Source organism: Pristiophorus japonicus, chromosome 5 (genome assembly GCF_044704955.1).
Source record: "Pristiophorus japonicus isolate sPriJap1 chromosome 5, sPriJap1.hap1, whole genome shotgun sequence".
Taxonomy (NCBI): domain Eukaryota; kingdom Metazoa; phylum Chordata; class Chondrichthyes; family Pristiophoridae; genus Pristiophorus; species Pristiophorus japonicus.
In genome coordinates this window covers 173,910,242-173,923,359 of record NC_091981.1, presented here as the reverse complement: position 1 = coordinate 173,923,359, position 13,118 = coordinate 173,910,242, and positions in this window count along the sequence as shown.

The following is a 13,118-nucleotide window of genomic DNA, read 5'->3' as shown; positions in this document are numbered from 1 at the left end:
CTAATTCTTATGTTCTTATGTTCTTATTCCTCTCGTACACTATTTTCCCTGCCCTAATCAAACCCTTCGTCCTCCTCTGCAGGGTTCTAAATTTCTCCCAGTCCCCAGGTTCGCTGCTACAAATTGGCCAGAATTAGCAGCGAACCCGGGGACTGGGAGAAATTTAGAACTCAGCAGAGGAGGACAAAGGGTTTGATTAGGGCAGGGAAAATAGAGTACGAGAGGAAGCTTGCAGGGAACATTAAAATGGACTGCAAAAGCTTCTATAGATATGTAAAGAGAAAAAGGTTAGTAAAGACAAACGTAGGTCCCCTGCAGTCAGAATCAGGGGAAGTCATAACGGGGAACAAAGAAATGGCAGACCAATTGAACAAGTACTTTGGTTCAGTATTCACTAAGGAGGACACAAACAACCTTCCAGATATAAAAGGGGTCAGAGGGTCTAGTAAGAAGGAGGAACTGAGGGAAATCCTTATTAGTCGGGAAATTGTGTTGGGGAAATTGATGGGATTGAAAGCCGATAAATCCCCAGGGCCTGATGGTCTGCATCCCAGAGTACTTAAGGAGGTGGCCTTGGAAATAGCGGATGCATTGACAGTCATTTTCCAACATTCCATAGACTCCGGATCAGTTCCTATCGAGTGAAGGGCAGCCAATGTAACCCCACTTTTTAAAAAAGGAGGGAGAGAGAAAACAAGGAATTGTAGACCGGTCAGCCTGACATCGGTAGTGGGTAAAATGATAGAATCAATTATTAAGGATGTCATAGCAGCGCATTTGGAAACAGGTGACATGATAGGTCCAAGTCAGCATGGATTTGTGAAAGGGAAATCATGCTTGACAAATCTTCTGGAATTTTTTGAGGATGTTTCCAGTAGAGTGGACAAGGGAGAACCAGTTGATGTGTATTTCGACTTTCAGAAGGCTTTCAACAAGGTCCCACACAAGAGATTAATGTGCAAAGTTAAATCACATGGGATTGGGGGTAGTGTGCTGATGTGGATTGAGAACTGGTTGTCAGACAGGAAGCAAAGAGTAGGAGTAAATGGGTACTTTTCAGAATGGCAGGCAGTGACTAGTGGGGTACCGCAAGGTTCTGTGCTGCGGCCCCAGCTGTTTACAATATACATTAATGATTTAGACGAGGGGATTAAATGTAGTATCTCCAAATTTGCGGATGACACTAAGTTGGGTGGCAGTGTGAGCTGCGAGGAGGATGCTATGAGGCTGCAGAGTGACTTGGATAGGTTAGGTGAGTGGGCAAATGCATGGCAGATGAAGTATAATGTGGATAAATGTGAGGTTATCCACTTTGGTGGTAAAAACAGAGAGACAAACTATTATCTGAATGGTGACAGATTAGGAAAAGGGGAGGTGCAACAAGACCTGGGTGTTATGATACATTAGTCATTGATGGTTGGCATGCAGGTACAGCAGGCGGTGAAGAAAGCAAATGGCATGTCGGCCTTCATAGCGAGGGGATTTGAGTATAGGGGCAGGGAGGTGTTACTACAGCTGTACAGTGCCTTGGTGAGGCCACACCTGGAGTATTGTGTACAGTTTTAGTCTCCTAACTTGAGGAGGGACGTTCTTGCTATTAGGGAGTGCAGCGAAGGTTCACCAGACTGATTCTCGGGATGGCGGGACTGACATATCAAGAAAGACTGGATCAACTGGGCTTGTATTCACTGGAGTTCAGAAGAATGAGAGGGGATCTAATAGAAGCGTTTAAAAATCTGATGGGTTTAGACAGGGTAGATGCAGGAAGAATGTTCCCAATGTTGGGGAAGTCCAGAACCAGGGGTCACAGCCTAAGGATAAGGGGTAAGCCATTTACATAGAAACATAGAAAATAAGTGCAGGAGTAGGCCATTCGGCCCTTCTAGCCTGCACTGCCATTCAATGAGTTCATGGCTGAACATGCAACTTCAGTACCCCATTCCTGCTTTCTCGTCATACCCCTTGATCCCCCGAGTAGTAAGGACTTCATCTAACTCCTTTTTGAATATATTTAGTGAATTGGCCTCAACTACTTTCTGTGGTAGAGAATTCCACAGGTTCACCACTCTCTGGGTGAAGAAGTTTCTCCTCATCTCGGTCCTAAATGGCTTACCCCCTTATCCTTCGACTGTAACCCCTGGTTCTGGACTTCCCCAGCCTCGGGAACATTCTTCCTCCCATCAGAGTTTTATATGTTTCTATGAGATCCCCTCTCATTCTTCTAAACTCCAGTGAATACAAACTCAGTCTCTCCTCATATGCCAGTCCTGCCATCCCGGGAATCAGTCTTCTTCACTATTGGGTGCAACTTTTGATGGGGAAGGCAATCGAGCCATAGCATCAGCATTAATGTGACCAGCTGATCATCTGTATTCAATAACATATGTATATGCTGACAAAATCAAAGCCCATCCCTGCATTCGGGCTGCAGCTAATGTTGGAACTGGGGACTTTGGATGGAGGATTGCTGTCAGGGGCTTATGGTCCGTAACTGTTGTATCCTTGGATGCTCTAATAATGACTCCACGAGGCAATGTGTTGTACTTGAACTGTAGTGACCTTAGTCCTTTTATTTGTTAATTCCAGAGTGAGGATCACACCTGGTGGCCTGCCTATTATGCTAGGCCAGACACACCTGTACAGGTAACCTACAAGGAAAGGTCATGTCTGACTAACTTGATTTAATTTTTTGAGGAGGTAACAAGGAAGGTCAATAAGGGTAACGCATTTGATATAGTCTACATGGAATTTAGCAAGGCTTTTAACAATGTCCCATATGGCAGACTTGTCAGAAAAGTAAACGCCTATGGGATCTAACGGAAAGTGGCAAGTTGGATCCAAAATTAGCTCAGTGCCAGGAAGTAAAGTGTAATTGTTGACGAGTGTATTTGTGACTGGGAGGTTGTTTCCAGTTGGTTTCCGCAGGGCTCAGTACTGGGTCCCTTGCCTTTTATGGTACACATCAATGATTTAGACTTCAATGTTGGGGCATGATTAAGAAGTTTGCAGATGATAAAATATTGGCCATGTGGTTGATAGTGAGGAGGAAAGCTGCAGACTGCAGGAAGATATCAATGGATTGAGCAGGTGGGCAGAAAAGTAGCAAATGGAATTCAATCTAGAGAAGTGTGAGGTAATACATTTGGGGAGGGATAACAAGGCAAGGAATACACAATAATTGGTGGCTAACTGAGCGATGTAGAGGAACAGAGGGACCTTGGAGTGCATGTCCACAGATTCCTGAAGGTAGCACGACAGGTAGGTAAGGTGGTTAAGAAGACATACAGAATACTTTCCTTTATTAGCCGAGGCATAGAATATAAGAGCAGGGAGGTTATGCTTGAACTGTTAAAACACTAGTTGGGCTACAGCTAGAGTACTGCGTACAGTTCTGGTCACTACATTACAGGAAAGATGTGATTGCACTAGGGAGGGTACAGAGGAGATTTACAAGGATGTTGCCACGACTGGAGAATTTTATCTATAAGGAAAGATTGGATAGGCTGGGGTTGTTTTCAGGAACAGAGGAGGGTGAGGTGTATAAAATTATGAGGGGCCTAGATAGAGTGAATAGGAAGAATCTTAGCAGAGAGGTCAATAATCAGGGGCCACAGATTTAAAGTAATTGGTAGAAGGATTAGAGTGGAGTTGAGGAGAAGGTTTTTCACCCAGAGGATGATGGGGGCCTAGAACTCACTGCCTGAAAGGGTGGTAGAGGTAGAAACCCTTTCGAGAGAGGCAGCGGCCTATAAAAGGCTCAGCAGTCCGGGGAGCGTCGAGAGAGGTGGGAGTCGAGAGAGGCAGCGGCCTATAAAAGGCTCAGCAGTCCGGGGAGCGTCGAGAGAGGCGGGAGTCGAGAGAGGCAGCGGCCTATAAAAGGCTCAGCAGTCCGGGGAGCGTCGAGAGAGGCAGCGGCCTATAAAAGGCTCAGCAGTCCGGGGAGCGTCGAGAGAGGCAGCGGCCTATAAAAGGCTCAGCAGTCCGGGGAGCATCGAGAGAGGCGGGAGTCGAGAGAGGCAGCGGCCTATAAAAGGCTCAGCAGTCCGGGGAGCGTCGAGAGAGGCAGCGGCCTATAAAAGGCTCAGCAGTCCGGGGAGCGTCGAGAGAGGCGGGAGTCGAGAGAGGCAGCGGCCTATAAAAGGCTCAGCAGTCCGGGGAGCGTCGAGAGAGGCGGGAGTCGAGAGAGGCAGCGGCCTATAAAAGGCTCAGCAGTCCGGGGAGCGTCGAGAGAGGCGGGAGTCGAGAGAGGCAGCGGCCTATAAAAGGCTCAGCAGTCCGGGGAGCGTCGAGAGAGGCGGGAGTCGAGAGAGGCAGCGGCCTATAAAAGGCTCAGCAGTCCAGGGAGCGTCGAGAGACGCGGGAGTCGAGAGAGGCAGCGGCCTATAAAAGGCTCAGCAGTCCGGGGAGCGTCGAGAGAGGCGGGAGTCGAGAGAGGCAGCGGCCTAGAAAAGGCTCAGCAGTCCGGGGAGCGTCGAGAGAGGCGGGAGTCGAGAGAGGCAGCGGCCTAGAAAAGGCTCAGCAGTCCGGGGAGCGTCGAGAGAGGCGGGAGTCGAGAGAGGCAGCGGCCTATAAAAGGCTCAGCAGTCCGGGGAGCGTCGAGAGAGGCGGGAGTCGAGAGAGGCAGCGGCCTATAAAAGGGTCAGCAGTCCGGGGAGCGTCGAGAGAGGCGGGAGTCGAGAGAGGCAGCGGCCTATAAAAGGCTCAGCAGTCCGGGGAGCGTCGAGAGAGGCGGGAGTCGAGAGAGGCAGCGGCCTAGAAAAGGCTCAGCAGTCCGGGGAGCGTCGAGAGAGGCGGGAGTCGAGAGAGGCAGCGGCCTAGAAAAGGCTCAGCAGTCCGGGGAGCGTCGAGAGAGGCAGGAGTCGAGAGAGGCAGCGGCCTATAAAAGGCTCAGCAGTCCGGGGAGCGTCGAGAGAGGCGGGAGTCGAGAGAGGCAGCGGCCTATAAAAGGGTCAGCAGTCCGGGGAGCGTCGAGAGAGGCGGGAGTCGAGAGAGGCGTACCGGTGCAGCTCCAGCTGGGAGAGAAGGCAAAAAAGGCAAAAAAGAAGTAGAAAGAAATCAAAAGGTGACGTCACAGCCAACGTGGTAAGTGATTGGCTGCTGATTGGTGAGTAGTTTTTCTTTTTCTTTATTAGTCAGTAACTTTTAACATTGTTGTCGGCAATTTAAGTGTATCTAAGGGTTAAGTCATGGCAGGACAGCTCGGTCACGTGATATGCTCCTCCTGTACCATGTGGGAACACGGGGACAACACCAGTGTCCCTGACGACTACATGTGCGGGAAGTGTGTCCACCTCCGGCTACTGACTGTCCGCGTTGCGAAGTTGGAGCTGAAGGTGGATTCACTCTGGAGCATCCACGATGCTGAGAATGACGTGAGTATCACGTGTAGCGAGTTGGTCTTACCGCAGGAGAAGGGTCCACAGCCAGCGAGGGAATGGAAGACCAGCAGGAAGAGTAGTGCAAGGAAGGTAGTGCAGGGGTCCCCTGTGGTCATCCCACTGCAAAACAGATACACTGCTTTGAGTGCTGTTGAGGGGGATGACTCATCAGGAGTGGGCAGCAGCAGCCAAGTTCATGGCACCGTGGCTGGCTCTGTTGCACAGGAGGGCAGGAAAAAGAGTGGGCGAGCGATAGTGATAGGGGATTCAATTGTAAGGGGAATAGATAGGCGTTTCTGCGGCCGCAACCGAGACTCCAGGATGGTATGTTGCCTCCCTGGTGCAAGGGTCAAGGATGTCTCGGAGCGGGTGCAGGACATTCTAAAAAGGGAGGGAGAACAGCCAGTTGTCGTGGTGCACGTTGGTACCAATGACATAGGTAAAAAAAGGGATGAGTTCCTACGAAATGAATTTAAGGAGCTAGGAGCTAAATTAAAAAGTAGGACCTCAAACGTAGTAATCTCGGGATTGCTACCAGTGCCACGTGCTAGTCAGAGTAGGAATCGCAGGATAGCTCAGATGAATACGTGGCTTGAGCAATGGTGCAGCAGGGAGGGATTCAAATTCCTGGGGCATTGGAACCGGTTCTGGGGGAGGTGGGACCAGTACAATCCGGACGGTCTGCACCTGGGCAGAATCGGAACCAATGTCCTCGGGGGAGTGTTTGCTAGTGCTGTTGGGGAGGAGTTAAACTAATATGGCAGGGGGATGGGAACCAATGCAGGGAGATAGAGGGAAACAAAAAGGAGGCAAAAACAAAAGACAGAAAGGAGATGAGGAAAAGTGGAGGGCAGAGAAACCCAAGGCAAAGAACAAAAAGGGCCATTGTACAGCAAAATTCTAAAAGGACAGAGGGTGTTAAAAAAACAAGCCTAAAGGCTTTGTGTCTTAATGCAAGGAGTATCCGCAATAAGGTGGATGAATTAACTGTGCAAATAGATGTTAACAAATATGATGTGATTGGGATTACGGAGACGTGGCTCCAGGATGAGCAGGGCTGGGAACTCAACATCCAGGGGTATTCAACATTCAGGAAGGATAGAATAAAAGGAAAAGGAGGTGGGGTAGCATTGCTGGTTAAGGAGGAGATTAAGGCAATAGTTAGGAAGGACATTAGCTTGGATGATGTGGAATCTATATGGGTAGAGCTGCAGAACACCAAAGGGCAAAAAACGTTAGTGGGAGTTGTGTACAGACCTCCAAACAGTAGTAGTGATGTTGGGGAGGGCATCAAACAGGAAATTAGGGGTGCGTGCAATAAAGGTGCAGCAGTTATAATGGGTGACTTTAATATGCACATAGATTGGGCTAACCAAACTGGAAGCAATACGGTGGAGGAGGATTTTCTGGAGTGCATAAGGGATGGTTTTTTAGACCAATATGTCGAGGAACCAACTAGATGGGAGGCCATCTTAGACTGGGTGTTATGTAATGAGAAAGGATTAATTAGCAATCTCGTTGTGCGAGGCCCCTTGGGGAAGAGTGACCATAATATGGTGGAATTCTGCATTAGGATGGAGAATGAAACAGTTAATTCAGAGACCATGGTCCAGAACTTAAAGAAGGCTAACTTTGAAGGTATGAGGCGTGAATTGGCTGAGATGGATTGGCGAATGATACTTAAGGGGTTGACTGTGGATGGGCAATGGCAGACATTTAGAGACCGCATGGATGAACTACAACAATTGTACATTCCTGTCTGGCATAGAAATAAAAAAGGGAAGGTGGCTCAACCGTGGCTATCAAGGGAAATCAGGGATAGTATTAAAGCCAAGGAAGTGGCATACAAATTGGCCAGAAATAGCAGCGAACCTGGGGACTGGGAGAAATTTAGAACTCAGCAGAGGAGGACAAAGGGTTTGATTAGGGCAGGGAAAATGGAGTATGAGAAGAAGCTTGCAGGGAACATTAAGACGGATTGCAAAAGTTTCTATAGATATGTAAAGAGAAAAAGGTTAGTAAAGACAAATGTAGGTCCCCTGCAGTCAGAATCAGGGGAAGTCATAACGGGGAACAAAGAAATGGCGGACCAATTGAACAAGTACTTTGGTTCGGTATTCACGAAGGAGGACACGAACAACCTTCCGGTTATAAAAGGGGTCGGGGGGTCTAGTAAGGAGGAGGAACTGAGGGAAATCCTTATTAGCCGGGAAATTGTGTTGGGGAAATTGATGGGATTGAAGGCCGATAAATCCCCAGGGCCTGATGGACTGCATCCCAGAGTACTTAAGGAGGTGGCCTTGGAAATAGTGGATGCGTTGACAGTCATTTTCCAACATTCCATTGACTCTGGATCAGTTCCTATGGAGTGGAGGGTAGCCAATGTAACCCCACTTTTTAAAAAAGGAGGGAGAGAGAAAACAGGGAATTATAGACCGGTCAGCCTGACATCGGTAGTGGGTAAAATGATGGAATCAATTATTAAGGATGTCATAGCAGTGCATTTGGAAAGAGGTGACATGATAAGTCCAAGTCAGCATGGATTTGTGAAAGGGAAATCATGCTTGACAAATCTTCTGGAATTTTTTGAGGATGTTTCCAGTAGAGTGGATAAGGGAGAACCAGTTGATGTGGTATATTTGGACTTTCAGAAGGCGTTCGACAAGGTCCCACACAAGAGATTGATGTGCAAAGTTAGAGCACATGGGATTGGGGATAGTGTACTGACATGGATTGAGAACTGGTTGTCAGACAGGAAGCAAAGAGTAGGAGTAAATGGGTACTTTTCAGAATGGCAGGCAGTGACTAGTGGGGTACCGCAAGGTTCTGTGCTGGGGCCCCAGCTGTTTACACTGTACATTAATGATTTAGATGAGGGGATTAAATGTAGTATCTCCAAATTTGCGGATGACACTAAGTTGGGTGGCAGTGTGAGCTGCGAGGAGGATGCTGTGAGGCTGCAGAGCGACTTGGATAGGTTAGGTGAGTGGGCAAATGCATGGCAGATGAAGTATAATGTGGATAAATGTGAGGTTATCCACTTTGGTGGTAAAAACAGAGAGACAGACTATTATCTGAATGGTGACAGATTAGGAAAAGGGGAGGTGCAACGAGACCTGGGTGTCATGGTACATCAGTCATTGAAGGTTGGCATGCAGGTACAGCAGGCGGTTAAGAAAGCAAATGGCATGTTGGCCTTCATAGCAAGGGGATTTGAGTACAGGGGCAGGGAGGTGTTGCTACAGTTGTACAGGGCATTGGTGAGGCCACACCTGGAGTATTGTGTACAGTTTTGGTCTCCTAACCTGAGGAAGGACATTCTTGCTATTGAGGGAGTGCAGCGAAGGTTCACCAGACTGATTCCCGGGATGGCGGGACTGACCTATCAAGAAAGACTGGATCAACTGGGCTTGTATTCACTGGAGTTCAGAAGAATGAGAGGGGACCTCATAGAAACGTTTAAAATTCTGACGGGGTTAGACAGGTTAGATGCAGGAAGAATGTTTCCAATGTTGGGGAAGTCCAGAACCAGGGGTCACAGTCTAAGGATAAGGGGTAAGCCATTTAGGACCGAGATGCGGAGGAACTTCTTCACCCAGAGAGTGGTGAACCTGTGGAATTCTCTACCACAGAAAGTTGTTGAGGCCAATTCACTAAATATATTCAAAAAGGAGTTAGATGAGGTCCTTACTGCTAGGGGGATCAAGGGGTATGGCGAGAAAGCAGGAATGGGGTACTGAAGTTGAATGTTCAGCCATGAACTCATTGAATGGCGGTGCAGGCTAGAAGGGCCGAATGGCCTACTCCTGCACCTATTTTCTATGTTTCTATGTTTCTAATCGCATTGAAAAAGTACTTTGATATGCATTTGGCCAGGGACCAAGAGCTGGAAAATGGTATTGGGCTGGATAGCTCATTTTTGGCCGGCACTGACACGATGGGCTGAATGCCCTCCTTCTGCGCCGTAAATGTCTATGATTTTAGGGCCGAGATTTTTCGGGGGTGCAGCGAACGCATTTGGTAGCTGGTCAGGTGGGGAAAATATTTTTCTGACAGTGGGTTGGGAACTCACTGTCAAGCTGCTGCCTTGCTACTTTCCCAGATGTAGGGCCTGTCAGGGCTGAACAGACCCAACATGCAGCGGCGGGGGAGGGTAATTTTGAGCTGAATATACCATTTTACCAGGTTGGCCACAGGGTATACACTACTCAGGGATCACATCAGGTAAGTACGTTGGGAGTGGTGTGACCATGAATTAATTTTTTTACTTGACAGCTGCAATTGTGCTATAAAAACTGCCATCTCACAGTTATTCACTTTCCAAGATCAAAGGATTGAGCTTTATGCAGTTTGCAAGTGTTTGGAGCAAACTCTCTATCCAGTGTCACCTCAGTAGAACAACTACTCTCACCATTGACAGATCGTTTCTGTCATCTCAAGTTCATCTGCCATCTATTGTATCAGCATTGGTGCCCTTGAAACTCTCTCATCTTGGTCCTCAGAATCCCACCATGATCAACCCCAACACCAGCAGCACCAGGCACACCAGTAGCACCAACAACACCACCAATCTTCTCTGCAATAAACTGATGCTGCATGGGACACAGGGCATCAGCACCTGGCCACGTTGCTGCCCGGAAGGCCAGGGATGGCCTTACCATGGCCACATTTACTTCACTTGATGCTGCACACCTTGGCTGCCACATGATGCACCAGGTTGGCACCACTCCACACCAACACCATAAAGCACCCCTATAATGCCCAACCCATTCCTTCACATTCATCACCATTGCGGGGGTACCGTTATGTCTCACCATTCACTGCAACTCACTAAGCCATTTCCAAAGGTGCACACAATTCTGTCCAAGAATGAAAAGTGTTGAAAATTATGGGCTAGACTTTCCACGGTGGCTAAGGGCGAAAAAAATGGGCCTTGTTCCAGCAATACGGAGCGTATCACCCGTGCTGATCGCTGGCTCAAGGCCCATTTTTTTTTGCGATTTTCCACTCGGCCTTAGCCCAGCGATGTCAAATGGGCGATATGATTTCTCGGCGATCTCACGCTCGCCCAAAGAAAACAAAAGTGAATGAAAAAAAAAGCTTCCCTAGCAACGCATTACTGCGCATATGCAGGTTGATTTTTTTTTCAGGTTTATGCTCCTTCCTGTGTTTTGAGAGGTCAAGGGTCTTCACACATGCTCAGAAGCTCTGTGTGGGTCTTGGAGAGAGAGAGAGAGAGAGAGAGAGAGAGAGAGGAGAAAGGAAGCAGATATTTTGACCAAGCCTTAAATCAGATAAATTTAAAGAATGGAGGGATCTGCAGAAAGGTAAAGGGCCAAGCCCTTCAGCGAGGAGGCCAATAAGGCCCTAGTGAATAGTGTTTGCGCGAGGTGGGAGGATCTGACATGGGGTGGGCATGGGAAACCTCCACCCCATGCATATTGGAGGATTTGGGCAGAGATTGTCGACGTGACGCCCAGACTCCGGACCAGTGCCGCAAAAGATGGAACAGTCTACTGGCGGCTGCAAGAGTAAGTTGAAATTTAAATTTGAAATCACCCATATTTATTATTTAATGATATATTGAAATTCTAATTAGAATCCGCAATGTTACTTCGTAATCTTTAAGCATGACTAAATAACTAAATTAGGATTAAATTATTACATTTATGCACTGCAACATAAATTTGAATGTTACAGTATGAAATATCTTATTCCTATTCAATGTAGTGCAAACTTGCAAATGAACTTATAAATCTGTCAGTCCTAAATGTTTATTGTCAAATCCATCTGCCTATGCCGTGCAATGTTACTTCATCTATTACAAAAGAGGATAGCCATCAACCAGCGAGAGCAACGCAGGACGGGCGGGGGCTGTGCCATGCTGCAGTCGCTCACCGCTTACGAAGAGCTTGCAGTGGCCTTGGTGGGGCCAGAAAGCCATTTGGTCACAATCTGTGGTGTGGCCGAACTCACCCTAGAGTCACGTGAGTAATGAGAACTGTGCATTGTGTAATGTGTGAATCAATAGTAAATAGTTGTCACGCGGGTAATCCTATGCAATGATACTTTAATTTGATATATAATTGACTTATACTATTGAGATGTACTATTAATCTTCAAATGAGGTCATGTTAGGCCTAGTAAACGCTTGAACATATGGGCTAATGGTAATGTTTTGAGTTCTTGAAAAATTGAGATGAATTGATTTGCATTGTTAAACGTTGTTTATAACTTCCATTTGTCTTTCAAAGGTCAACAAGTATTACTGGAGGCAACGGACACGTCCACTGAACAATCAGGAAACTCCCAGGAGGAAGAGCCAGAGGAGGAGCCAGTGCAGACTCCCGCTGCCGCTGTGCGTGAGGAGGAGGAGGAGGAGGAGGAAGAACAGGAGATTTTCTTTGCGGGGGCGGGGGGGGGGGAACAACCTGCGGCCATCTCTTTTGAGATAGATGAGGCACCGGGACCAAGCGGTGTGCAGATGGTGACACCAAAGTGTGTGACATTGCAGACGCTGACCCCACAGCAGTTCGGTCAGCGTGATATGCACTCGCCTGCCATGGAGGACCAGACAGAGAGCTTACTTTCCCTGTGCAGGGAGACGGTCGCAATCGTCGCGACCTTGTCCAGGGGTTCACAGGTTTCTCAGCCAATTTTGGAGCCAGTTCTCCACAACCTGGAGCGAATTCTGCTCGCGCTTCTTCAGCTGGTCTTCTGAGCAGTCACAGACTGCTCGGGAGACATTGGAGGCGATCAGGGAGCAGATAGCCGCAACAAATGCCCTACGGTACGCGTTGCTGGCTGGACATGGCGCTGCACCCCAAGGTGTCGTGTCTACTCGCAGCGAGACCCCGAGCACACAAGCGAGTACAGAGGACACAGTTCCTCCTGACTCGGAAGTAGAGCCTGAGGCTTCTGCTCCGCTCCGTTACCTCCACCATGGCAGGAAGTCTTGCCGTCCCATTCTGCACGACTTCTTGGTGTCGGTCTGCGTAGACCAAAACGGGCGGGTGGGGTTTGAACACAGGGTGGGACAGGATCTGGAGGGAAACGTGGCCGGAGGTAGGGAGGGGGGAGTGCTTCTCAATAGTTCACTTGTTTCAAAAATGTTCACTTGTTATTATCACTTTATTATTCTCTTGTTATTGTTACTAAATTGGACACTTGTATTCAATAGTTAAATGTTCACTTGTTATTACTTAACTGTTCACTTTCCATTCTTACTGAAATGGTCACTTGTTATCATGACTGAAATGGTCACTTGTTATTATTACTTAAATGTTCAATTTCTTCTTCTAATGTTTTGGGGATTTTGTATCTTCTCTCTTAGTTACTTACAATATACAGTTTTTCATGCATATTTGTTTGTTTATTCTGTTTCCCCACGGAAATGAAACTTTTGATTAACCGTAACTGTAATTGAACTTTTGAACATCAACAATAGTAGTTCATGCGAAGCGTTCATTAATGAGTTGCTGATGCAAAAGCTTAGCGGCCATGTAACTGCCACTGGCTACTGGTCTTCGGGAAAGGTGTGATGGTACCGGAGCTAGACCGCCATGCTGATTAAGCTCTATGTCCTCGCCCATGTCCTCTCCTGCCTGTTCCTCCTCTTCATCCTCGCCGGCTGCCTCTTCTGCCTCATTTCCTTCTGGAGCATGATCTGGCATTATTTGTCCTCTCTTTATAGCTAGGTTATGCAGCATGCAACACACCACAATAAACACTGTTACTTGA